The sequence below is a fragment of the Rhinolophus hipposideros genome (assembly GCF_964194185.1).
Source record: "Rhinolophus hipposideros genome assembly, chromosome: 18".
NCBI lineage: Eukaryota > Metazoa > Chordata > Mammalia > Chiroptera > Rhinolophidae > Rhinolophus > Rhinolophus hipposideros.
Window position 1 is genome coordinate 51,514,897 of NC_138064.1, and position 27,406 is coordinate 51,542,302.

A 27,406-nucleotide genomic window follows, 5' to 3' on the forward strand; every position below is an offset into this window, starting at 1 on the left:
TTCCTCCATACTAGGCGTAGCTACGGACCTGTTGGCAGAGATTTGTTGCTGGCCTCTCTTCTTTTTGTACAGTCTCTGTTTTACTTTACAATCCAATGTCCATCTCATTAGCATTTCTATATATTTCTACATTTCTTAACTCAGTATATTTTAATATTAAGTTTCTCCCTACTTTCTGTTCTTTTGTTGACTCAGTTCCAAACCCTTTCACATTTCTTCTAACAGTCTAATTTTCCAATTGTTAAAAATAGGTGCCATAGTCTCATTCTGTAAAAGAAATCTGTTCTATAAAAGTCAATGTTAATCACTTGCCAACTTTATATACCAGTTGGAGCTGGTATTTATTAGCCTTTTTACCTATCTCGTAAGCCCTGACCTAAGTATTTTTAATTATCTCGATTAATACTTACAACCACACTATAAGGTAAGTATTATAATCTCTATTTTACTGATGAAGAAACTGAAACTCCTAGAAGTTAAACAAGTAATCTGAGGTTACACGAGTAGTAGTAATCAGTAGAGATGGGCTTGAATTTCAGGCCTGTATATATTTTAAAGTCCTCTTACTTCTACTCCCTATCAACCATGCCTATAAAAGTGCATTTTAAAAACAATTCTATCCTTGAAATTAATAGGACCATGTAAGTGTTTCAAATTTATTCCTGGATCCATTCATTCTGATGAATGACCCTTCAAAAAAGAAACAAACAAACAAATAAACAAGAAGTTACGTTGAGGACAGTGAAGAGGGTAACAAATTCTCTCCCCCAAAAAGCAACTATAAAACCAGACAAATCTGTTAAACAACCACAACCATTTCAATGCTCTAGAAATGGATCAATGACATAGAACAACCTGAACATTTAGTCCTGACAAGCTACTGAACTTGGGGTTGGCACAGTAAGTTTATGGAACTGTTGCTGTCTGTCTCTGCTTCCATCCCGTTCCCCCAACGCCCCACCTTGGCTCCGCCATTGTGGTAAGTCACTCAACCAGGACAGGAAACACTGTGAAAATCAGCAGTTTTACTGCATCAGCCAGAGTGGGCTCACTTGACTGGGCATTCACCATTAAAGTGGAAGCTCTGGAAAGTGAGCAGGCATATTAGCAGTTTGGATAGCCTGGGGTAGAAGTTCTGTTTAAGGCAAACAAAGAACTAGGTGACTAATTAGGGACTCAACAAGTCAACCGGATATAGGAGTCTACAAAAATCTCTTCACATCTACTGGGTTGATAAGAGCTGTGCAAATGCATAGCAGAGACCAGAGGGGCCCAAGCCACCCACATACCTATGGCCAATGGAGCCTGTACACCCACACAGTAAACACAAGGGAATCCAGGAGACTGTAAAAGCTGGGAGAAGACTTAAAACTGGCATGAAGTTTGCATGTACTCCCCAAGCACAGATAAATCCATCAGCAGAGTGGGAGCCTTATTGGCTACAGGTATTTGAGCACAACTTCTGATCGATCATTGGCTGACTACTAAGCTCTGCAAACACAAGAACAAATCCTCAGAAGACAGGCTAAAATGATTTTTTTTTTAATAAAAAGAAACTGAGTGGAGACATCAGTAGTTGCACTTTGCAGGGGAGACAGTCCACAGATTTAGTACAAATAAGTTACTGAACAAATAACCAATAACAACTACAAATCCCTCAGGGGGAAAAAGGCAGAATGCACAGTTGTTACTACATATTGTAAATATCAATGTTCAACAAAAAAATTATAAGACAAGCAAAAAAAAAGTATCATCCATACATGGGTGGGGGTGGGGGCTATTAATAGAAAATGTCCCTGAACGGTTCTAAAATTTGGACTTAGCAAAGACTTCAAAGCAGCTATTAATACATATATACGTTCAAAACTAAAGAAAACCATATTTAAATCATTAAAGGAAAACATTATGACAATCAATCAACTAATAAAGAACCTCAATAAAATGATAGAAATTATAAAAAAGGATCAAATGAAATATTTTGGAGTTGAAATGTTCAATATGTGAAATGAAAATTTCATTAGAAGTACTCAGCAAATTTGAGAAGACAGAAGACAGAATCAGTAGACTTTAAAACAGATCAACAAAAATTATTCAATCTAAAGAACAGAAAGAAGAATGAAGAAAAAAAAGTAGTCTCAGAAACCTGTGGGACAACATGAGGATACCAACACAAGTACAATGGCAATTCCAAAAGAACAGGAGGGGAGAAAAACAGAGGCAGAGAAAATATTTGAAGAAATAATAGCCCCAAACTTCCCAATTTTGATGAAACACATTGATGTATACATCCAAGAAGTTCAATGAACCGTAAGTAAAATCAACACAAAGAGATCTCACCTAGGCACAGCACGGTCATACTGTTGAAAATCAAAGGCAAAAAAAAGATCTTGAAAACAGTAAGAGAAAAATGACTCATTACCTACAGTGAAACAAAAATTCAAGTAATCTATGACTTCTCACCAGAAACAATGAAGGTCTAAAGGCAGCAAATGAAATAATCAAAGTACGAAAGAACAAAAATCTGTCAAGCAAGAATATATCCCACAAACTATCCTGTAAAAAAATGAGCCAAAACAAGATATTTCCAGGTGAACAAAGATTTTATGAAACAAAAATTATAGCACTAAATGGAGGATTTTTAATATATATAAATGTAATCGAAATAATAATAGCACAAAGCAGTAGGAGGAAAAGGAGCTTTATTGAAGCAAAGTTTGTATATTTTCTAGAAGTAAGTATTATTCTGAAATATGGTATGATAACATGCATGTATCTTATGAAAAAATTCAAGAAAAGAGGGTGAAAACTTTAATTTAGGTATCCAAAAATTGCTTATCACACAAAAATTAGTAAAGGAAAATCAGTGAAACAAACAAGAAATGAAACAAATAGAAAATAAATTGAAAAGTGTCATATATAAACCCAACCAAATCAATAATATTAAAATTTATGGGATGCAACTAAAACAGAAACAATCTGGAGGATTTATACTACCTAATTTCAAAGGTTCCTATAAGCTACAAACATTAAAACAAGATGGCATTGGCATAAGGGTAGATAGATAGATCAATGGATCATAATTGAGAGTCCAGGAATAAATCCTTACATTTATAATCAATTTATTTTTAATAAAGTTATCAAGGCATTTCAATAGTAAAAGGACAACCTTTCAACAAAAGATGCTAGGACAACTGGATTCACACACACGCTACTATTACACTACTCGTACGCAAGAAAACTAGCTCACAATGGATCATAAAGCTAAATGTAATAGGTAAAACAACAAAACTCTTAGAAGAAAACACAGGAATAAATCTTTGTGACCTTGGGTTAGGAAATGAATTCTTAGATATGAACCAAGAACACATACAACAAAAGAAAAAACAAATACATCAAACTTTATCAAAATTAAAAACTTTTGTGCTTCAAAATATGCCATCAACAAAGTGTAAAGACAATCCACACACGGGAGAAATATGTGCAAATCATATATTTGATAAGGGACTTGTGTCCAGGATATATATATATTTAAAACACAGACACTCACACACATACAAATCAGTAGTAAGAAAATAAATGACTGAATTGAAAAAAAATGGTAAAATACTTAGACATTTCACCAAAGAAGACATATCAATGACTAATAAGCATATGAGATGATGCTCAATATTAGTAGTCATTAGGGAAATGGAAGTAAAACTATATGAAATACCCAGTAGATACACATACCCACTAGAAAGGCCAAAATAAAAAAGACAGGCAAGGATGTCAACAAACTGGACTCTTCATACATTGCTAATGAGAAAATAAAATGATACAACCATTCTAAACAAGAGTTTGGCAGTGTCTTAAAAACTTAAACATGAATATACCATATAACCTAGTAATTTCTCTCCTAAGTATTTAATAAAAAAATGAAAACATAGGTACAAAGACATGCTAATGTTCACAGCAGCATTATTCATAATTGCCCCAAACTGGGGAGGAAAAATATCCATCTGCTGCTGAATATATAATGTGGCATCTCCATACAATGGAACACTACTGATACATGCTACCACATGGAGGGACCTCAAAAACATTTTGCTAAATGAAAGAGGCCAATACAAAAGATTCCAAATCGTATGACTCCATTAATATGAAATGTCCAGTAAAGCCAAATCTGTAGAGAAATAAAGCAGATCAGTGTGATTGCCTTGGGCTGGGAGGAGAGGCTGACTACAAATGGCCTCAAGGAAATTTGGGGGAGTGATGAAAATGTTCAAAACTAGATTGTGGTGACAGATGCTGCATTATTTTCCTATGCTACACAAGTTACCACAAACTTAGAGGCTTAAAACAACATGCACGTGTCAGCTCACAGTTTCTCAGGGATCTGAAGTCCAGGCATGGCTGAAATACTTCTATCAAGGTATTGGTCAGGCTGCTCTCTCATCTGGAGCTGGGGCCCCCTCCAAGCTCATTCAGATTGTTGGCAGAACTCAGTTCCTTGAGGCTGACAGACTTTGGCCCCCTTCTCCATAAGTAATCCACAACATGGATGGAAACTTCTTCAAGGCCAGTGGGAGAATGTCTCTCTTATGATTATCCCTTTTTAAAGGGTTAAGTCAGCCCGGCCAGGATAAGCTGTCTTTCCACTAACTCACAATTGACTGATTTGGGACCTTACTTACATATGCAAAATTCCTTCACCTTTGCCATATAATGTAATGTAGTCATGGGAGTGCCATCCGTCATATTCATAGGTCCCATGCACACTTTAAGGGAAGGTATTACACAGGGAATGTATACCAGGGAAGAGAATCTTAGAGGCCATCTTAAAATCTGCTTATCATGGTTGCACAATTTATAAATTTATTTTAAAAATCATCAAGTTGTGTACTTACCATGGGTTACTTTTATGATATGTAAATTATATCTCAATTCAGATCTAAAAAAATGCCAAGAAAAAAAAAGTTATCTATAATACTATAATACCACTTATGTGGGCTACATTTTTTTCCCATTAAATTAAGCCTAGTACTATATTTTCTAGGAAATGATTCAACAGGAATAATTTTTTCTACATTTATCGGCCATGCCCTTTATAATTTGTTAAGCCAATTAATTCATAGTAACCACTTCACATGAACGGCAGTCAACTTTTCCACTAGTTGGGTTTTATTCTTCTTTCAGCTTTCTTAGTAATGAATGGAGGCTCACTTAAATTCAAAGACTTCAGATTTTCAAAGAGAGTAGGGTTACCTCCCCACCAGAGTTTCCACTCTCTGATTTCTCCACCAGGGAGTGGCTCCATTTTAAGCATCTCTCAAACAAAGTACAAGCAACAATGTTTAGTCACATGAAGCCTCCATTTTGCCAGCTGTGTACTTCCTGAAATTACATTCACTCGGAGGTCAGGAACTGTGAGTTCTGGAGCTCTTTATGGTGTTCCGGGAACTTCTTTGAAGTTTGACCACTCGTGGTACTTCGTGTGTGCTGAACTGCCGCCTAAAACTAAATGTTTCCTAACTTCAGTCCTTTCTGAGACCCTTCAGCCTTTAAATAAGAGCTCGCTGTGTAAAAAACACAGCAAGCCTGTGTAATTCTACTTCAGGTGCTATCTCTCGACACCATGAAGCATTACAGATTCCCTAAGGGGACGCCCAACAATGTCAATTAGATGGTTATCTTGCAGGTTTGTTGTTCTTAAGATGAAACTTAACCGTTACCATGGAAATAAAACAAAAAGAGTTGTCCATCCTGGAAAATAGAAACTGCTTAGAATTCTTATTCAAGGGTTTTATGCTAACATGGACTAAACTCTTCTGCATAATTTGTTTTTTATAAAAATAAAAAATTTTCCTGGGAATATGCCAGAGTTATCTTATTATAAAACACATATTATGTAACAAATTCACCAATGTATAAGTAAATTTTAAAAAGTAATAATTTATATATATTTTTAAATTAGGGTTATTTGCCTTCTGCAATCCTATTGACAAAAATGGTCACAATACCAGGTCATTTGGAGAACATTACAAGCTTTATTGAATTATTCAAGGATGCAGTCCATGGTTAGAATGTGCTGTAATTAGACTATCTATATTACCTAAATAGCATCTTCAGGACATGGACTGATACTCTTCTGTACACAACGTTCCTAAGTGAACTGAAAGTTTCCCTTTGAAGTTTGGTTCATAATCTATAACTTACAACATGCAAAAACTAAAATTCCATTGTTGTCATTTCTCATGGCAGGATAATTTATTGCTTATAGGAGTGAAAACTAAGGGACTGGGGTCAAACTCCTTGAGTTCTGCAATTAACTCTTTACTTAAACTCCTTAAGCCTCAGTTTCCTCATCCATAAAATGGGTATAATAGCATAAAGCAGCAGTTGGCAAACTACAACCCATGGGCCATTTTTGGCCCACTGCCTATTTCTGCAAAGCAAGTTGAAGGGAACATGGAAATGCCCATTTATTTACACATTGTCTATGACTATTTTAGGAGAGACTGCCTGACCTACAAAGTCTAAAATATTTACTATCCGGATTTTTACAGAAAAAATTTGCTGGCCTCCAACATAACAGTTGTCATGAAGATTACGTGAGATAATTCATGTAAGGTGCTCCGTATAATTCAGGAACCAATGCATATCATGGATTATTATTTATTAACAGAAAAAGTTATAAAATCATTGTGCTCTCCTTTCCTAAAATTCAGAGACGTCGTTTTATATTCTACCTCGGGAGCCGACTGCCCATGAAGCAATGCCTAGGGATCAGTAGGCTCAGCCCCTTTTTTTGATGAAGGTGGCGCTGGTGGTGTGACGGCAGGCTGTGATGTGCAGCTGTCAGTGCAGGGCAGTGAGCCCAGGGCCACAGACAGCAGCTGCCACAAGTCATCCATTTCAAGTAACTGATACCCTAGCCATTCCTGGATGGAGGCTCTCTTGGTCACAGGTGTGTGACACATGTATATTCATCTCTGGCCTCACTCCTAACTATGTAGGGGCCATTAGAGGAGGGCTGAAATTGTGCTCAGTGACCACGGCAGAGCCCACGTCCATTTTCCCTGGAAGTAACTGCTTTCCCAGGGGGTATTCTGCTTGTCCAGAGTAGAAAATAAGGAGAGTGCGATCTTGTATATAAAATTTTCAAATGTGGGTTTAATGTTAACAAAATCTAGGCTAACAATTTAAAATAATAAAATGGATCGAAAGCTGGTAATTTATCCCAGAACTGGCACTGCTAGTTCTCTAGTAATACATTTGTGAATAAACTTTGATCAATATTAAATGTCACAATGGTTTCCATAAATATTTTAAGCCATCTTCACAAAATTGTCTTGCAAGGCAAATATTTAAAATAATCTAAAGAGTTTACCCGGAGAGAGTGATTTTCAGAACCAAACGGCTGCCTGCCTTCTGCGCTTGTCTAGGGCCCCGGACGTTTCACTCCATCAACCTGCACCTCACTCCCTGCACGGTAAACAAGCTGTAAGAACGTGCAAAATTAAAACACCCAGGATTCCAATGATTTCCTGCTGGATGCCGTGGGATTTCATTGGTCCCTCCTGACTCAAGTCCGTAGCAAGGCAAGAACATTATCGCCAGGAGGAAACCCCAATTCAGCAAATGGTTTACATATTAAAATGGAATTACTGAATCATACAAACTCAGAATGTAAAGTCCTCAGTGCTCATCTCAAAACCCTTCCTACAGATCATCTCATTGTTTTTATTTAAAACAATTGGGCCCTTCTTTGGATGTGGCAGCTCATTAGACGCCATTCACAGGACATTCATAGATAAGGCCATTGCCATGAAGACAGGTGAGGCTGCGGCTGGTGGAAACGACAGACATTCACACCACGTGGCCAGACGTCATCATCATTTAGGACCAACCAAAATGCTTTGAGTTTTCAGCTCACTCAAACTAACATTCAAGTTGATTAAAAGCACTTGGCAATCCTGCTTCTTCAAAAGATGGAGGTGCTGCCTGATGGTATTTAGCTGCAAAATTCTCCACAATGTCATCCTTCATCCTGTCCCACTGAAGTGGCATTCACATGGAAGCATCTGGTAGCTCACTCAAGCCTTCACTTTCCTCAGCGTAAGTCAACCTCAGCAATCAGACCACTTTTCAAGTCCAAAGACACCCTCTGATTGGCAAGGAACAACAAGGCACCTGCAGAGACTGCCACAAAATAGATCCCCTTAAGTTCCCAAGTGATGACAATTTACACTTGAGAAAGGTAGCCCAATTGGTTTTACAACCAAAACGAGTAAATCAACTGATTAAACTACCAACTTCATACACCGTCTAGTTAAAATGAATATTCTCCCTGCCACTCCCAGTATTTCTGTGCTTTAATTCTAGGTGTAGAGACTTTCCAAATAACTGATTTATATACACATACTCCTTTGGTACACAAAGTAGACACTGGTGGACACAGATATAGATACAGACATCTGAACATAGTTCAAGTCCCAGATCGAGGTGTCAGCAGGGTTAGCGCCTTCCGAGGGCTTGAAGGAGAATCTGTTCCATGCCTCCCCCTGCTTCTGGTGGTTTGCTGGCAATCTTTGGCGTTCCTCAGTTTGTAATCTCTGCCTTCATCACCACATGGCTTTCTCCCACTACGCCCGTCTCCAAATGTCTTCTTTTTATAAAGACCCTAGTTGACTAGGGGCCCACTCTAGTGACTCGTTTTAACTGTAAAGAACCTATCTCCAAATAAGGTCATATTCTGAGGTACTAAGTGTTAGGATTCCCACATAAATGTGGGGGGGCATTATTGACCTGTAACACATTCCGATTTCTAAAGCTCTGTGTCTACACCCATGTCAGTGATGACTGCTATTTTTTCAGCTTTACTGAGGCATAATTGACAACTAAAATTGCCAGATACTTAAGTAGAGGTGATTTGGGATATGTATACACAGTGAAAGGGTTCCCCCATCTGGTTAATTACCACATCCATCACCTCACATATTTATCTTTTTTCCCCCTTTGGTGAGAACATGTAAGTTCTACTCTCTTAGCAAATTTTAATTATACAGTGCAGTGTTATTACCTGTAATCACCATGTTTTCCACTAAATCCTCAAACCTTATGCATCCTCCAAATGGAAAGATATTCTGTCCTGTCATTGAGTAATATTCATATATAGGTGTGTGTATATATATATGTAATACATCATATCATATCACATATATATTTTCATTTCCTTTGGATATATACCCAGAAGTGGATTGCTGGGTCATACAGTAGTTTCCCTGCCCCCCAGTACCTGGCAACCACTTTTCTCCTCTCTATGTGTTTGACTTATTTATTTTTTTTAGATTCCACATATAAGGGATACTACACAGTATTTGTCTTTCTCTGTCTGGCTTATTTCGCTCAGCAAAATGCCCTCCAGTTTCATCCATGTTGTCACAAATGGAAAGATATTCTGTCCTGTCATTGAGTAATATTCATATATAGGTGTGTAAATATATATATATATATATATGTAATACATCATATCATATCACATATATATTATATATTATATCATATATATTATATCATATATCCTGTTTTCATTTCCTTTGGATATATACCCAGAAGTGGATTGCTGGGTCATACAGTAGTTCTGTTTTTAATATATTTTAAGAACCTCCATACTATTTTCAATAGTGGCTGTGTGGCTACTATTTTTTAAAATAAATTTTATTAAATTTATTGAGGTGACATTGGTTAATGAAACCATGGAGGTTTCAAGTATGCCATTCTATAATACATCATCTGTATATTACACTGTGTGTTCACCACCCAAAGTCAAGTCTTCTTTCATCACCATATAAGTGTGGCTACTATTTTTAAGTACCTATTTCTTCTCTGAGGTGCAAAGGAACAGAATAAACATAAACAATGATATATACACAAACCTGCACACAAGGCTCATTGCATGTGTTTCTCTTTATATTAACTTTCTAAGTACATGCAGCTTGTAAGCTGGATGAATATATTAAAATGCTTTCATGCTTTATTGGCTTGTGGGGTTGCTAGTTAGTCATGGCTGACAAAAAATTACTGATTGTCCTCTTGAAATATATGAATAGGATATGGCTTGAAATAAAACAATTAAATTTCAAAAGACTATTACATCGACTACAACTGGAAAAGAAGTATTTGCTGAATTTACACCCTCTTTAATCATATTGACTCAATCTGACATTCACATATATATTATCATTTGTTGTAGGTTAAGAATATAGTTTGTGTTTTTAAAACAGTCCCAGCATGCAGCATCAAAAGGGTATCAATCTCTCAGATTGCAGCATGAGACCACTTCATTTATTCAAAATCAAGTAGATATAGTTGTTGCTAAGGATGTAAGATACATACATATCTCTAAGGCAAATTGGACAGAATATTATGGTGAAAAAATTGGTAGGTGCATTCTTCCTAATAACATAGATTGACGTCATCTTTCTCTCAGCACTTTCTTTTTTATCATCATTTCTCATAGTAACATACTCTTGTGAGGTGGGGCTTGGTGTTGAGAAAATTTGTTTTATCTTCAGTATCTAGCTAAAGGAAGATTAAGCAACTTTTCAAAGCTATACAGTATACCGAGGTTTCTTAGTGTATGTAGAATAGCCTGGTACTTCTCAAAATTTCATTAATTCCAAATTTCGCATCAATTTTTTACTCTAGGTGTCTCTCAAACCTGAATTGGGAAAGGCCATCTGTAACTCAGCTCACACCTTAGAATATAAAGAAAACAACAAATAGAAATACTTAATGACCAACCCAAACAGGAGAAAGTTCAGTTTTTAAAGCTGTACCCTCAGCACTTCTGAGACTGGTTTCACACACCAGCCTTTACGCTTTCCATTTCAGGCCTGTATGCCTCACTTCTGATTTCTTTAAATTCAGAGGTTGGAAAGCAATCTCAGAAAGTGCTTAACGCAATCAGTGTGCAGCCACCCGGAGACCTCCAGAGGGAAATGAAAAGTACCAGTTTCAGACAGTGACAGTAAGGGAAAGCCTTGTGCAGATCCTAAATCATCTGCCATGAGCAAAGGTGGAAAATTGCAGAGGAACTCTGCTGGGTCACCAAAACGTCATTTAGGGCTCCACAGCAACAATTTAAAGAATGGTACCCTTCTGGATTGAATGATTTCAACTGCCTGCTCAAGTGCCTGGTGTAGTACTAGGAGGCAAATTATAGTCCTACAGAATCCAGCATGACATTATGAATGTTTGATTTCTCATGGTCTAGATTTCATTTGTGTCTTCAAACCAGGGCCAAGGAACAAATTCCCCATTTTTCTCCAACAAAAGATCCACCTGACATTTCGCAATATTCTCATATCTGGTCATTTAGTTTTACACTCACTTGTTCATCAACTATGGAGACTGTTGCCTACATGCCACGTGCACTATGACAAATGCAGCGCAGGCTCCCCGTGGAATAAAGCGAGGACTGGACTTCCACCGTTGGAAGCCTAGAAAGCTACCCGAATTCTGTTAGGAGCTGGTGAAAAATGCCAGGATCGCCTGGGTGACTTATATGCTTTTCTTCATCATGAGAGACCTGGCCTCTCAGTGTTATCTAGAGAAAATATCACAGATTTTCATGAAATTGAAGTAATTTCTTCATTTGCCACCTGTCCATCTCTTTACTGGTTTTTTTTCTTTAGCCTTATTTGTTTGGGTTTCACTTGGTATCTATTATGCTACGATGCTCTTTCAGTAGATAGAATAGTCTTTCAATTTAGCTATCCCTGAAAAGTTGTTCCTGACTGAACTTTGAAACATTATAGCTCACTCATCATATAATCCCTGTGCAAAGCAAAGACTCCAGTTGAACATGAATAATCATCCCAAATGTTAGGCAAGTTCACATTTTCATATATCTAATTTTCTCTGTATATAAAGGAACAAAATAGCTGGAGAGAAGAGATGATCTGACTCAGAAGTTGACTATCTTAAGCTGAAATAACTTTAGCTTTGACTCAGTAAATTCTTCTCAATGCCTTTCTTTTCAATGTAAATGTATTATCATATTTCATTTTTGAAGAATTACTTCCGAGTTATTTCTATTTTACGACATCAAGTTACGTCAATGACCTAACATACCACAAAAAAGAGTCTCTTTAAAATATTTAGCATTGGATGCTATGAAATGAAGATTGTTCTCCATTAGCCAAGCAATTACCACAAACATTTTTACTCTCTCTTTCTTCTAGATTTTAAGTTATTACCTTTATATTGCTCTGTTCTTTCTCCTCATTATTTAAAATTTCTCTCGCTCCTTCTGTCTTCTATATAGGACAGCTCTCCAGGATGACACAATTCTCAATTACCCATGGAACCTCCCCTCCATATGAATCCTTCACACTCCCTGAGCTCTACTCCTCCAATCCCAGTCCCAGGAGTGATTCAGACTCACGCCCTGCTGTTTAATGAGTTCTAGGACAGCAATAAACCCTTGATATATTTAACCTTCCACCTAATTTTGCAACAAGGTAACTGTTACTGAAATACATACATAGCCATGGAGTTTTTAAAACCTTATTCCAACTATTAAAATGCAAGTTACCTTAAAATTTGTGAGATATACAAAGTATACCGGGTAAAGAAGTATTCCGCGAAAAAAAAACCTACCTGGAAAATAAGCCCTAGCATGATTTTTCAGGATGACATCCCCTGAACGTAAGCTCTAATGCGTTTTTTTGAGCAAAGATTAATATAAGACCAGGTCTTATTTTTGGGGAAACACAGTATGTCACAGTTTACGTAAAATACAAGTGATGTAAGTTAATATAATCAATTCTGAAGTAAAATCGCTTTTGTTATAATACAACATATTACAGTAATTAACAGTATTGATTACCTCTGAATTTCTACTTTACTACTTTGTTCACGTTATTGCCATGTCAATGTTTTTTCCCCTAAAAGTAGAAATAGTCATTTCCGTGTATTAAATGTTTTAATGCTATCATGTATTAATACTATCAAGCTTTCAGCTATCATGCCACTAACATCAGAACAAAAGACTATGCCATCAAGTCATTTAAGAGGTCAGAGACACCAAAGCAAAAATTTCCAATTGTAGTTTTATGGAACACCAGGAAGCATTTCAAATTACCCCAAATTATTTTTCATTTCTCTTACATTCCAGTACCCTTGACTTCCCAGTAGCTATTTATGTAATATTCTAGTTATGCACACAGCTAACTTCTCTTTCTGAAATGTTTTCAATCAGATGCTGCCTACCAAGTTGAATGGAAAACCATGTGTCATATTAAAAATATAATAGCAAATATAATAGTGATGGACTCCCACTGGAAGCAGAAAGCTGAAATCACTCTTCGTAAATATACTCATAAAGGAGAAAACACTGGTTAGTCAATATTCAGGACAGATTTATCTTGTTATATATCAAAACAATCTGTGTTCAATATCAAAACACTGTAATGAGATTTTACAAAGGCAGCTGATTGGGCATTGCTGTATTTATTCAACTAGATGCTGGAGGCAAAAGCGGCAGAACAGTCAGAAGACGATTTGCAATGTAGTTAGGGCTGACGTGCAGAGCCAGACGCAGGGGCCTCCCCTTAATTCACACCGTCCACTGTCTTACTGCCCTGTACAGCATCAAGCTGCACTTCCTACAGTTTTAAAACTTTTGTCAGTTAACTAGATGTTTACCAAGGGCCTTGCTTGGGCACTCAACACTTCGGGTACGCCTTCCAGCTCTACGTACGTTGTTCCAACACCATCTGTCACTTAAGCTTCCAGAGATTCAAAAATTTCAATTCAAACTAATCTACTCGGCACTCAAACTGAAGCTGTAATTCAAATTTCGACATGAAGCTTGAATTCCTTTTCAGTGTTCTTCAACTTTGACCCAGCTCCCCCTCTTTCCTTCTCTGAAAGGGGCCAAGACAACAGCCCAGCAAGTGGGGCAGGCAAAACAGGCCTCCTTTGTTCACTTTTGTTCTTTCAGCTCTCTATTGAGGTGAGGGACTGAAAAGCACACAAGGCTTTGCAAGGCAGCAGTACACCAGCTTCCTCAAAAACCAGAAAACTCCAGGAGGAAACTCTTTCAACAATCCGTTTTACCTTAAGGCATAATTAATGGAAGAATAGTACTTTCCCTTTCCCTTGAGAGAAAATTTGTTAATGGTGTTCTACATGAGTTTGTAATGGTTGTCAAAAATGTATTCTGTAAGTCATACCAGTCAAATGCCAAGGGCATCGAAAAGTGGCATGAAATTAGCTTTAAAGTTGAAATTTGGCGAAAAGATCACTACACACTGAATACATACACTGAATTTTTAGAATGCCCGCAGCCCACTTGAGAAAGATAAATCAAATTCATTGCATATTACACAGTAGAAGACCTCCTACAGGATTCTCTCGGATTGCCCTGGGAATATATTTTCCTGGTTACAGTGGGTTTTGAACTAATATACCACACACAGCATAAAATTTAAATATACACATGAATGTATACATATATATTCAAAACATTCTATCCAGCCCTTCCTATCCACGTTTCATTAGAAGAATTTTTAAAAGATCATTTTCATCTGTCAGTAACTGTCACTTTCATTCTCATGTGAATTTATAAAGTACAGGGCAATATGGAAGAAAATCAGAGAGCACATAAGACGAGATTTATGTGTCATTCCTGTTTTTAACCTGAATAAGCCTTTTGGACAGTATGTGCAGAAGCTAAGCATTAGTGTTTGTAGATGTATTCTCTTTACCCTGGCATTTCTTATATTCACTAGTTTTTTAGTCACTTGAGGGAAACCCTCCATCAGACTTTTAAAAATTACCTTTTTCTAATTTGAAATTCCAATCTTCTAGGCCAGTAAAACAGGTCAATTACATTGGTACCACATCTTTTTTTATTAGCTCAATAAGAAACTATAATTGGGTGGTAAGGGTTTGTGCTGTCGTCTTTGAAGACTCAAATGGTGGGGAGAAATGCCTAATGCAGACCTAGAATTTACAACTCCAGCATGTCCCTAAACATCCAGCATAGGATATTCCTATCTATTTCTAGATATGAGGCAAATTTGCTCTTGATATGGGTTAAAATAACGTCATTTTTTTTCAGTAAAATAAAAGCATACTAACATTTAATATACCCTAACAGCAAAATCACTTAGGGAGAGTACACTACAGACATACATATGCTCTAATTCAACATTTAAAACAAAACACATGAATGTATGTTTGCTTATATTGGATAATGACACATATGCTGCACAGCATCTATTTCATGCTTTGCACAAAGTATGGGGTCAATGAATATTTGTTAAAAATAATACATCTTATAAATAAAGTTAAACTGATAAGTGAGAAAACATCATGAATGAATTGTTCATAATGCATAGTAAATTAATTTATAACTTTAAAAAGTAACAGCTATAGAGTTCTTGACACCTATTAGGATGGCTATTATCAAGAAAACAGAAAACAAGTGTTGGTGAAGATACGGAGAAATTGGAGCCTCTGTGCACTCTTCGTGAGAATGTAACATTGTGCATCTACTACAGAAAACAGAATGGAGGTTCCTCAAGAAATTAAAATAGAATTACCATGCCCCATTTCTGGCTATATGACTAAAAGAATTGAAAGCGGTGACTAAAACAATATTTGTACACCCATGTTCATAGCAGCATTGTTCACAATAACCAAAAAGTGGAAATAGCCCAACTGTCCATTGGCAAATTAATAAAGTTTATTAATGTGGTATGTATATACAATATTATTTGGCTTTAAGAAGGATGGAACGTCTGACACATGGATGAAACTTGAAGACATTATGCTAAGTGAAATAAAATAAGCCAGTTGCAAAAAAGCAGATACTGTATGATTCCACTCATATAAGATATTTAGTGTAGTCAAATTCATAAACAGTAGAATGATTCTTGCCAGGGTTTTGGGGGAAGGAGAATGGGGAGTTATTGTTTAATGGATATAAAGTTTCAGTTTGGGAAGATGAAAACCGTTCTTGAGATGGACAGTGGTGATGGTTACATAACAATGTGAAGTATTTAATGCCACTAGACTATACAGTTAAATTAAAATAGTAAATTTTGTCATATGTATTTCACCACAATAAAAAAGTAACTTAGCAAAAACATCACATTTCCTGTAAATTTATTTTATTTTATCCCCCATTTAAAGAGAACTTGATATTGAAAGAGTTATAGTTGCTAAAACCAGAGGTGGAGCCATTCCCATATTTTCTTCATATAGCCCTCAGGTTTTGAGAGGGAAAATAAACATTCACCAGTTAGTTTTGAAACATTATCCTAGTCTTAGAAATTTCAGCTTCTGATGCCAGTAAAGACTCTTTAAAATTAAAGAGGCTTTTCATTTGCCTGGGTCACAAAGGGTTAAATAAAATATACCACTGGATACTTGCCCTTGGCACACCTAGATTCTAAGAGATACCTAGCATCTCCTCTGTCCTCACCTGGCAGGAAGGTCATGACTCCTTCAGATGAAGAAGCAAGAAACATAAAGGGGAAATACATCTAAATGTGTTTAGTAATTTTCAATCATTTTCATTTTCCTCTTCACCAATCATCTCAGCAGTTGAAGGATGACTTAAAGCAGTCTTTGAATGCAAAAACACAAAAATTCCTAGAGAAAATATAGAAGATCCAAGATGGCGAAATAGGTAAACAGTATGTCTGCTACCTCCCATGGTCACATTAAAGTTACAACTAAATTATAGAACAATCAAACTTGAGAATCATCTGAAGACTAGCTGAACAGAACTCCTATAACTGAGGATATAAAGAAGAGGCCATACTGAGACTGGTAGGAGGGGCTGAGATGCAAAACGGGCTGATCCCAAACCCACAGGTAGTGGTGGATCACTGGAAGGGCACCTCAGCAGCAGAGGTCTCCCTGAAGAATGAGGGGTCGCAGTCCCACACAGGGTTCCCCAGCCCCGGGGTCCAGTACCAGAAGGAGGAGTCCCCACAACATCTAGCAATAAAAATCAGCAAGAATTTCATCCATACTGGTGAGAAGGTTGTGGCTGTACACCCAGACATCCTCTTAAAGGTCCCATGCACAGACTCAGTTGCTTGCAAGCACTGAACCTGGCTCCAATGGAAGGGCGGCAACTCAAGAGGCACTAGAGACAAACAAGGAAAGACTGAGTTGTGTAGCTTCAGGGAGAGGGCTAGAGGGATAGCTGCTATTATTCTGGTGTGAAGCCCACTTCACATGTAGCCTACAGGTGGCCTCCATCTTTTCTGTGTTGAACCCTCCCCCACAGGACAAAATGTGAGACTCCACTGGTCTGGTAAAATCCGTTTGCACCCCACCTTGGTGACTCCCTTGGACCCTACCCCACCCAGCTAGTGCTGCAAGCCCAAGGCGCTCACAGCTCCTGGGTGGCTGGCCCTACCCCACAAGCTGTAGGAGGCTTCTACAGCAGCAAACACCCTGTGGCAGCCCAGGAAACATTCAGTGGCAAGCGGTCAGCCACAGTTCACACTGCAGCCTTTCTGGGTTGGCTTTCGTGATTCTGCAGACCCAGCACAAGAACTGAATCTGCATTAACTTTATAAAAACCACCAGCCCCACCACACGACTCCCTGGAAGCATGCTCTGCCCAACTTGGGCAGCATCACGAGGGGAAATTTCAGCAGAAGGTCAATTGACCTGGTCTGCACACCTAAGTAGACTCTTTCAGCAGCTGAGCCTTACAGGCGGGCTGCAGGTGGCAACAGGTCTGGAGGGCCCTGAGCCTTTTTCTAAGCTGCCCCAAGCCCAATACTGGTGGCATCTGGTCTCAATTTGAAGCAAGGCAATCCCCACACACCTCCAGATCCAGAACAGGCAGCAACCAACTGCATAGAGCTTTGTGGCTCCTACCGGGTAGCCCCAGGTTGGTCAAAGGGAAGGCTAAAATTGGATGCAAGGGAATTCCTCCCAAGAGACACCAGAAACAACACACCCAGAGGCCGGCCTCAGACCACAACAGAGCGCTACCGGATTAGCCTCAAAGCAGCATACCCAATGGGTAGTCTCAAAAGGCACAAAAGCCCTCAGAGGCAAATCCCCCTGTAAGGGGTCAGACCCACACAGAAGTTCCTACGTTGTAGGTATAGCCAGTCCTCACAGCCAGTCAGCCTAAGAGTCAATCCCACCCAATGACATGCCAAAAGCAATCAAGGTTCAACTATAACAGAAGAATACAAACAACACACATTGGGGCATTCCTGGAATACATGCTCAGGTGATCAGAGAGACTGTGCCACTGGACAACATAGGACACATACTACAAAAGGCTACCTGGCAAAGATTGAGAGACATAGGAATAGTACCGAATAAAAAGAAGCAAACACAGAGACAGCAGGATAAGGAAACAAAGAAACAAATCCCAAATAAAAACAAAGAGATAACTCCAGAAAAACAAGTAAATGAAAGGGAGGCAAACAACCTACCAGAGACAGAGTTTAAAACACTGGTTATAAGAATGCTTAAGGAACTTAGTGAGAACTTCAACAAAGAGATAGTAAGCATAAAGAAAGACATAGAAACCATAAAAGAGAACCAGTCGAAAGAATACAGCATCTAAAATGAAGAATACACTACGAGGAATCAACACCAGATTAGATGAAGCAGAGGATCGAATCAGCAATTTAAAAGATAAGGTAGCAGAAAACACCCAATCAGAACAACAACAACAACAATTTAAAAAAAGAAAGGAAAAAAATAGTTTAAGGAACTACTAGCACAACATCAAGCATAACAACATTCATATCATAAGAATACCAGAAGGAGAAGAGAGGAAGCAAGGAATCATTATTGAAGAAATAATGACTGAAATTTTCCCAAACCTGAAAAACAAAATAGACATACAAGCCCAAGAAGTGCAGAGAGTCCAAAACAAGATGAACCTAACTAGGTCAACACCAACATACATTATAATTACAATGGCAAAGGTTAAAGACAAAGAGAGAATCTAAAAGCAGCAAGAGAAAGACAACTAGTTACTTACAAAGGAGCTCCCATGAGGCTATCAGCTGATTTCTCAATAGAAACTTTGCAGGCCAGAAGAGAGTGGCATGAAATATTCAAAGGGGTGAAAAGCAAGGGCCCACAATCAAGACTACTCTACCCCTCAAGGTTATCACATAACTTTGAAGAACAGATAAAGAGCTTCCCAGACCAACAACAAACAAAAAAACAAACAAACAAACAAACAAACAAAAAAACACTAAAGGAATTCATTACTAACAAGCCAGTAAGTATTAAAAGAAATGTTAAAGACTCTTCTTTAAGAAGAAGAAGAAAACAAACAAACAAAAAAGATCAAAAATATGAATAATAAAGTGGCAACGACTATGTACCTATCAATCGCCTTAAATTTAAATGGATTCAATGTGCCAATAAAAAGACACAGTAGATGAATGGATAAGAAAATAGACCCATACATAAGCTGTCTACAAGAGATCCACCTCAGATTGAAAAAACACACATAAACTGAAAGTAAAGGTATGGAAAAAATATTAGACGCCAATGGAAATGAAAAAAATTCTAGGGTAGAAATACTTATACCAGACAAAACAGACTTTAAAACAAAGACTATAATAGACAAAGAAAGACATTACATAAAGATGAAAGGATTAATCCAACAAGAGAACATAATGCTAGTAAACATACACCCAACAGAGGAGCACCTAAATACATAAAACAAATATTGACTGACATTAAGGGAGAGATCAACAGTAACACAATCATAGTTAGAGATTTTAACACCCCTATTGACACCAATATACAGATCTCCTAGATAAAAAATCAACAAGGAAACAGCAGCCTTAAATGACACACTGAACCAGTTGTATTTAACTGATTTTTTTAGAGCATTTCACCCCAAAGCAGTAGAATACACATTCTTTTTAAGTGCACACGGAACATTTTCCAAGACAGACCACATGTTATGCCCCAAACAAGTCTCGATAAATTCATGAAGATTGAAGTAATATCAAGCACCTTCTCTGACCACAATGGTATAAAACTAGAAATCAATTAGAAGAAAAAAACTTGAAAAACACACGAACACATGGAGGCTAAATAACATGCTACTAAACAATGAATGGGTTAACAATGAGATTAAGGAATAAATCAAAAGACACCTTGAGACAAATGAAAATAAAAACACAATGAGTCAAAATCTATGGGACACAGTGAAAGCAGTCCTAAGAGGGAAATTCATAGCAATGCAGGCCTACCTCAAGAAACAAGAAAAATCTGAAATAAGCAGTGTAACTTTACACTTAAGCATACTGGAAAAAGAATAGCAAACAAAGCCCAAAGTGAGTAGAAGGAAGGAAATAATAAACATCAGAGCAGAAATAAACAAAATACAGTTTAAAAAATACACAAGATCAATGAAACCAAGTGCTGGTTCTTTAAAAAGATAAACAAAATCAACAAACCTTTAACCAGATTCATCAAGAAAAAATAGAGAAAACACAAATAAATAAAATCAGAAATAAAAAAAGTAGAAATGACAATGAACACCAAAGAAATAAAAAAAAAATTAAGTAAATACTATGAACAATTGTATGCCAAAAAATTGGACAATCTGGAAGAAATGGATAAATTCCTAGTAGCATACTATTTTCTAAGGATGAATTAAGAAGAAACAAAAAATCTGAACTGACTTATTACTACTAATGAATTTGAATAAATAATCAACAAGCTCCCAAAAAACGGAAGTCCTGGATCAGATGGCTTCACAAGTGAATTTTACCAAACACTCAAAGAAGAATTAACTTATTCTTCTCAAACACTTTCAAAAATTCAAGAGGAGGAAAGGCTCCCAAGCTCATTCTACGAGGTCACCATTACCCTGATTCCAAAGCCAGACAAAGACATTACAATAAAAGAAAATTTTAAGTCAATATCCCTGATGAACATAGATGCAAAAATCCTCAACAAAAAATTCAGCAATATATTAAAAAGATCATATACCACCATCAAGTGGAATTTATTCCTGGGGTGCAAGGTTGGTTCAATATCTCCAAATCAACTAATGGGATACACCACATAAACAATATATCAATAAATGCAGAAAAAGCATTTGACAAAATCCAGCATCCATTTATGGTTAAAACTCTCAGCAAAGTGGGAATAGAGAGAAAGTACCTCAATATAATAAAGCCCATATATGACAAACCCATAGCTAATATCATACTCAATGGGGAAGAGCTAAAAACATTCTCCTTAAGATCAGGAATAAGACAAGGATGCCCACTTTCAACATAGTAGTGAAAGTCCTAGCCACAGCAATCAGACAAGAAAAAGAAATAAAAGGCATCCAAATTGGAAAGGAAGAAGTGAAAATGCCATTATTTGCAGGTTATAGGATACTATATAGAGAGAACCTTAAAGATTTCACCAAAAAACTATCAGAACTGATAAATGAATTTAGTAAAGTATCAGGATACAAAATTAATATTCCACAATTGGTTGCATTTTTATACACCAATAACAAACTATCAAAGAAAGAAATTAAGAAAACAATTCCACTTAAAATTGCATCAAAAAAATACCTAGAAATAAATTTAACCAAGGTGGTAAAAGACCTTTACTTGGAAAATTATGAGATACTGAAAAAAGAAATTGAAGAAGATACAAATAAACTGAAGCATATACCATGTTCATGGATAGAAAGAATTAACAAGGTTAAAGTGTCCATACAACCCAAAGCAATGTATAGATTCAGTGCAATCCCTATCAAAATAACAATGGCATTTTTCACAGAACTAGAACAAGTAATCCTAAAATTTATAGGGAACCATAAAAGACCCCAAATAGCCACGGCAATCCTGAAAAAAAAGAACAAGGCTGGAGGTATCATGCTACCTGATATCAGACTATACTACAAGGCCATAGTAACCAAAACAGCATAGGATGTATAAAAACAGACACACAGATCAATTGAACAGAATAAAGAACCCAGAAATAAGCCCATGCCTATATTTAATCTATTACAAAGGAAGCAAGAATGTACACTGGGGTAAAGACAGTCTATTCAATAAGTGATGCTAGGAAAACTGGGCAGATACAGCAAAAAAAAAAGAAAAAAGAAAAGAAAAGAAACTGGACCACCTTTTTACTCCATATACAAAAATAAACTCAAAATGGATTAAAGACTTAAGTGTAAGACCCGAAATCAAAAAACTCCTAGAAGAAAACATAGGCAGGGAACTTTCAGAATTACTTTAGTAATATTTTTTCTGATATACCTCCTTGGGCAAGAAAAACAAAAGAAAAAAATAAACAAATGCGATTACATCAAACTGAAATGTATTTGCACAGTAAAGGAAACCATCAACAAAATAAAAGGACAGCCTACTGAACTGAAGATATTTGATACATTTGATAAGGGTTTAATATCCAAAATTTATAGAAATACTCACAACTCAACACCAAAAAAAACAAACAATCCAATTAAACAATGGGCAGAGCACCTGAATAGGCATATCTCCAAAGAGGACATACAGATGGTCAACAGACATATGAAAAGATGTTTAACGTCACCAATTATCAGAGAAATAAAAATAAAAACCACAAAAATTACCTCACACCTGTCCGAATGGCCATCATCAATAAATCAACAAACAAGTGTTTGCGAGGATGTGGAAAAAAGGGAAACCTTGAGCACTATTGGTGGAATTGCAAATCGGTGCAGCCACTATAGAAAACAGTATGGAGGTTCCTCAAAAAATTAAAACTAGAACTACCATATGGCCCAGCAAATTCCACTCCTGTGTATTTATCCAAAGAAATCCAAAATACTAATTTGAAAAGATATATGCACCCCGATGTTCACTGCAGTATCACTATTGTAAATAATAGCCAAGATATGGAAATAACCAAAATGCCCATCAACAGATGATTGGATAAAGAAGATGTGGTACATATACACAATGGGATATTAGCCTTAAAAAGGAATGAAATCTTACCATTTGCGACAACGTGGATGGACCTAGAGGGTACTGTGATAAGGGAAATAAGTCAGGCTGAGAAAGACAAACACCATATGATCTCACTTATATGTGGGATCTAAAGAACAAAATTAACAAAACAGAAATTGACTAATAGATACAAAGAGCAAACTGATGGTTACTAGATGGGAGGGGGATTGAGGGGCTGGCTGAGAAAGGTGAAGGGATTAAGAATTACAAATTGGTACTTACAAAATAGTCACACAGATGTGAAATACAGTATGGGGAATATAGTGAATAATGTTGAAAAAACTATTGTCGGTGGGTACTTGACTTATCGGGGAGATCACTTCATAAATTATATAAATGTCTAACAACTAATCTGTACACCTGAAACTAATATAAAATAATATTGAATGTCAACTATAATTGAAAAAATAGTCACGGGAATATAAAGTACATCATAGGGAATATAGTCAATAATATTGTAATAATTATGTACAGTGTCAGATGGGTAGATGGGTAATAGACTTATTGGGATTATCGCTTTGTGAGGTATATAAATGTCTAATCACTATGTTGTTTTGTACACCTGAAACTAATAAAAATAGAATTAAAAAAAGCTTCCTAGAGAAGAATACTTTAGAAACTCTATATTCTTGTTAATTTGTTATTAGTTACCACGCTTTCCAGATGGAAATGGGGATGAGACTCTAAAGGCTGCTGACAGAGGCAGCAAATCAGAACTGCTATGGACTGAACGGTGTCCTCCCAAAATTCATATGTCCTAACTCCCAGTGTGACTGTATTTGGAGATAGTGCTTTTAAGGGGTAATTAAGGTTAAATGGGGTAATAAGAGTGGGCCTTCATCTCTAGGGTCAGTGACCTCATAAGAGGAGGGAGGGAGGAAGGAAGACAAGGAGAGAGAGAGAGAGAGAGAGAGAGAGAGAGAGAGAGAGAGAGAGAGAGAGAGAGAGAGAGAGAGAGAGAGAGAGAGATCTTTCCCCTCAGCACACACCACGGAAAGGCTATGTGAACACACAGGGAGAAGACAGCTGTCTGCACGCAGCCAGACAGCTCTCACCAGAACCCAACCATGCTGGCACCCTGATCTCTGCCTTCCAGGCTCTCCAGAACTGTAAGAAAATAAATGTCTGTTCTTTAAAGCCACTCAGTCTACAAGATTTTGTTATGGCAGCCAGAATGGACTAAGACAAAGACTTTCTGATTTGATGGTGAGAACCTCAGGAAAAGAGCATGGGTGTCTCAGCGGTTACCCTCAGGGTGAGTGTTGATTGGTAGGAGCCACAAGAGGGCTTTCTCTGATGCTCATAACAGTCTGTTCCTTGATTAGAGCACTAGTTAGGTGGTTGGTGCAGTTCACCAAGTTGTACATTTATGGTATGTGAAAAAAGAATCTGTGTGTGTGGGAATATGTAGTATAAAATTAGAATTAATCTCCCCCAAGGACAGGAACTGTTTTGCTCAAGACTGTATCCCCAGTGCCTAGAACAGTAGGCCATGGGATCAGTACATAGTGATGAATGAATGAATGAATGAATGAATGAATGAATGAATGAATGAATGATGAATGAATGAAAGTGTCTCTTTATCAGAAAAGTTTCCTGTGAGGTTCCATTAAATAGCTCCTTTGTACATACACATTATAACATCTGCAGATTCTATTTATATTCAACCGATCACACGAGGAAAACTACAGCAACACAAAAGCATCATTTGAAATAACTCTTAAGGAAATTTTCTACAGCGCAGGTGTATACATCACAATATTTCCATAACAGGACATGGCTAGCGCAAAGCACTGCCACCCACAGCTCAGCCTCCGTAGGTCTGTGTTCAGTGGCCACTGTGTCCTTCCCAGGACAGGCCCAGGGAGAGTTCTGGAGCAGCGCGAACGCAGCCTTCCCCATGGCCCTCGCCTCCATCCCTTGCGAGAGCCTGGGGGGAGGAACGTCCCAGCCCCTGGGAACCGCACCTTGTCGCGTCCACGTAGCGGACCCGGCAGGAAAAGAACGCGTCCCTCGGGACAGACAGCTCCTCGCCGGATGTCGCCTGGGCTGAAGCTGCCGCTGCGAAAAGACCGGAGAGCGGCGGGGCTGGAAGATGCAGCGCGGCGGAGCGGGGCAGGCGCGGAGACCGTCCGTAGGGAAAGGAGGGGGCCTGTTCTCCCGCCCCTCGGGCCCAGGGGACTCTCCGGCGGCGCCTGCAGCCGGGTGTGCACCGCTCTGCGAGAAATGACGAGTCCCTAGTTCAATCCCTTGCGCACTGGCAGATGCGGGCGCGAATGGATGAGCCCACGGTCTGCCGGGGACCCTCGCGCTGCAGCGCCCACCCGCGCAGCGCGCAGGAACCGTGGTGGCGCCGGGCGCAGATGGCGCTCGCCGCGAGGTGGATGCTCCAGAGCCGGCATCACTCCCGGCTCAACACAACCTGCTCTGTCGCCAGACCCCCCGGTGGGAGCCCGGTCAGCGAAGGGGCTCCTCTGAGCCGGGCCAAGCCCGGGCGTTGCAGCCCCAACACGTCCCAGACCACAGGCCGGGCGGGGCGCCAGGACCCCGGGGCCGCACCTGCAGGGCCACAGAGCCCCCGGGAAGCCCCAGCCTGCTGCCTCGGGGTCTCCCCCGTGACCCCCAGTCGCCCCCAGTTCTCTCCAGGGCGGCGAGCGCGGAGGTCGGCTTGTCCCGGAACTCCCGCGGTCGTGCAGGTGCACACCCGAACAAAGCCCACGCCCAGATGTGTCCGCGGGACCAGCCTGCGCACAGCCGAGGGCGCCCGCCGCCCCCCGCGTTCCCGGCGGGGCCAGCACTGGGGCGTGAGCCCCGCGCCGGTGTCCGCGCCCAGGAAGCGCAGTGCCGGGCCCAGCAGGCTCTCCAGGCCCACGTCTCCACAGAGAGGCCGCCAGGCAGGCTTTCCGGCACGCGTGGGGCACCGAGGCACAAGTTGGCCACCAAGCGGAGGAGGCGGTGGGCGGCCGCCGCGCCACGCCGGGCTGCGGTGCTTCATCGGTGCCCCCGCGCGGGCGCCCGCGGTGAGGTCGGGGGCCTGAGAAGCCAGGAGTTGGCGAAGAGGCTCGCCCCGCCGCGCGCGGGTAAGCCCACGCGGCGCGGCCGGCCGACAGGCGCGCCGCCGAACCCCGGGCCGGTGTCCCAGTGACAGCGCCGCAGCCCCCGGTGCCCCCTCCGCTCCAGTCGTCGCCCCCGCTCAGGACCGAGTGTCAGACGCGCACCGAGCTACTCACGTTCTCACGCGGTGGCCCCGCTCAGCCCCGGCGCCGCGGCCCGGAGCCCGGAGCGCAAACGTTAGCTCGCGACGGAGCTGTCGCCGTGGGCAGCCCCGCGCTGTCCCTGCACCCGCGCGTCTGAGGCTCCGACTGCGGCGCGCGACAGCCCGCGACCTCTGCCGAGCAGGGCCGGCCCCGGCCGGCGCCCCCGCCCCGTCGGCCCTCCCTCCTCCGGGTCCCGCATTCCCCGCCCCCCGCCCCCTCCCCTCCCGGCCAGCCCCTCCCACCCTGGCTGCCGCCGCGGCAGCAAATGGGCTCAGGCCGCCGGCGCCTCGGGGGGGGGGGGGGTGGCCCCCTCACCTGAGCGGCCGCGCCACCACCAAGCGTCGTCATTCTGCGAGAGTGTGAGGTGGCGGTTGTCGCGGAGAGGGAGGCGGGGGACGGAGGGCGGGAGGGTTCCGCCGAGGGTGGTCGGGATTTGGCTACAAAAGAAGTGCCAGAAAATGAGTGGTTTTTTTAATGCCACTCTCATACATTTAGGTTTCTGTGCGACGTCTGTGGTTTTATTTTAAAACATGCAATGTATTTAAAACTCGCCAGTTGGGATGGCTGAGATGGATGTCTTTTTGTTTTTATTTCTTTTTATTTCTTTATTTTTGCACGCGTTCTCTCCAAACAGCCTTCAAAAAAAAATAGCCATCAGCATAGTCTGTCTGTTCGTGGTAGGAATTGGGTGTTTTGGTCCCAGAGAACAGGAGTTGCTTATTTTCCGATTTGGGAGCACTATGGAGAATTAATTGATTGCAATGTAAAACGAGAATTAAGATGTTCTAAATGTGCAGTGTTTTAGCAAACATGCTGCGGGCTGCATAGTGCAGGGTCCGGAGTCCTCTCTCCACTGCGTCCTGGAGGGTGTGTGTCCATGATCCATATAGCCTTCGCCTCAAGGTGCTCAGGAGTGGAATCCAGTCTGCACCCTGCTCAATAGAGGTGCCTTCCCAGCACCCGGTACCACCGACTTGATGATTACTGCAGGCTCCAACTCTCGCTCACTTGAGCCTTGTTTCCTTCAGTTCTCTAGTTTAATTCAAGAAAACATTTGGGGAGCACATCGTCCATTTTCCCCACCTCCAGGCTCCAGGCCCCAGCGCTAGGGTTGAGATTCAAGTATGAAAAGCA

General features: G+C 39.9%; 1 protein-coding gene across 36 annotated transcripts in view; it reads right to left on the reverse strand.

The window, feature by feature from the left end:
- Positions 1-26,662, reverse strand: part of NRCAM (neuronal cell adhesion molecule) — a 316,248-nt gene extending 289,586 nt beyond the window's left edge. For 21 of the 36 annotated variants that reach the window (XM_081079603.1, XM_081079601.1, XM_081079591.1 and 18 more), the window contains exon 1: positions 26,246-26,436. The gene's annotated coding sequence lies outside the window, so the exon portion shown is untranslated. Of the gene's footprint in view, positions 1-26,245; positions 26,461-26,587 lie in introns of those variants that run through there. The other 15 variants (XM_081079607.1, XM_081079598.1, XM_081079587.1 and 12 more) reach the window with 4 other exon arrangements.
- Positions 26,663-27,406: the final 744 nt, after the last annotated feature.